Source organism: Arachis ipaensis, chromosome B04, assembly GCF_000816755.2.
Source record: "Arachis ipaensis cultivar K30076 chromosome B04, Araip1.1, whole genome shotgun sequence".
Classification (NCBI taxonomy): domain Eukaryota; kingdom Viridiplantae; phylum Streptophyta; class Magnoliopsida; order Fabales; family Fabaceae; genus Arachis; species Arachis ipaensis.
Genome location: NC_029788.2, coordinates 132,391,737 through 132,393,206, shown reverse-complemented (window position 1 = coordinate 132,393,206; position 1,470 = coordinate 132,391,737).

The window sequence follows — 1,470 nt, the reverse complement described above, 5'->3', positions numbered from 1 at the left end:
ATATGAATAATAAACAAATCTATGAAATATTTAAAAACGTAAAAAAAAATTATATTTTTAATAAAGTCAACTGACAATTTAATAAAAGTTTGGATGAGGATTGACCATAACGCAAGAAAACAAAAAAAATCTTACCATATTTAAAAAGAGGATTGACTACAAAATATATCCATATATAGAAAAGAAATTTATAATTTATTAACTTACCATAATAATAATAATAATAATAATTGTCAAGATATATTTGTTAAAGATGTATTGATTAGTATCATTTTTTTAAGTATTTTTATAGTTGTAAAAACTGGATGAATGGATTGTTTAAGGTCAAAATGAAAACGGGATTGAATGGATTGTTTAAGGTAAAAAATTAGTAAGAATCGGTCAGAATCGACATAATCAAACCACTCAAAAACAAATTTTAAAATTGATAAATATGTGTTAAAATATTAATAAAAATATATATTTTAAGTTTTAATTTTAGATTTTTAATTTTTTTATTTTATTTATATAAAATCAGTTCAAACGGTTCAATTAATAACTCATCAATTGAATCAATAAATTAGTAAATCAATAGCCTGATGGATTCGCTTGCCTTCCATCGATTTTTCCCTAAAAGCCACTTCGAGTTCTACGAGAAGGCGCCCGGATACCGGACCAGGAATTGTGATGCAGGTGGAAAAAATGTGCTAGGGTTTGTGTACCATTATTCCCAGACAGGATTTGATTTGCACCCATGTTGTTTGAAGCTGAAAGATAGTGTTTGCGACAAAGATGGATGTGTGACATTGAAATTGTCTCAAAAGGTTCCGAGGAAGTGCCTAAACTGTAAGAGTAGGAATGTTGTGAACAAAGTTAAGGGTTGATCTTATGTGTCTTGTAATGAGGATAATAATTCTTGTTACCATGTTTCTTGTGTTAAGGAATTGATTCTTGAGAATTGGAAGAGAGGCTATTTTTCAACTCAAGAACAAAACAATTATTCAATAATTCATCATGAGATGAATGATTATGGATCGAGGAATGTTAGGGACCAGCAATTTTTGTGATTTGTAGCCATTAAATAGCCATCAATGATGGTTTTAATAGTGTGAGATTTCATTCAATGACTCACTTTTCTTTGCTGGTTATATGCTGGTCAGAATTTAACAAAGTTACTGATCTCTAGACTTTTTTTTTATGAATCTCATCAACTTGCTTTAACAAGGTCATCAATTTGATTGGGGACAGTCAAGAAGTATACAAATTAAAGATAGCGGTTGTGGTCTTCAAGTTAATATTTTCACCCATTTTTGGGAACCCTATTTCTGCCATTGCTACTCTTGTTGAAGCCCTAGTTCAAGATTATTGATGAAGATTTTTAGCCTTTTTTTCCTCCTTAATTTTTAGCCTTTTTTTTTCCTTAATTTTCCCCTTTTTGTTTAAAAAAAAAAACTAAAAAAGTATTAATAGACTTCAATTTATTACAATTTT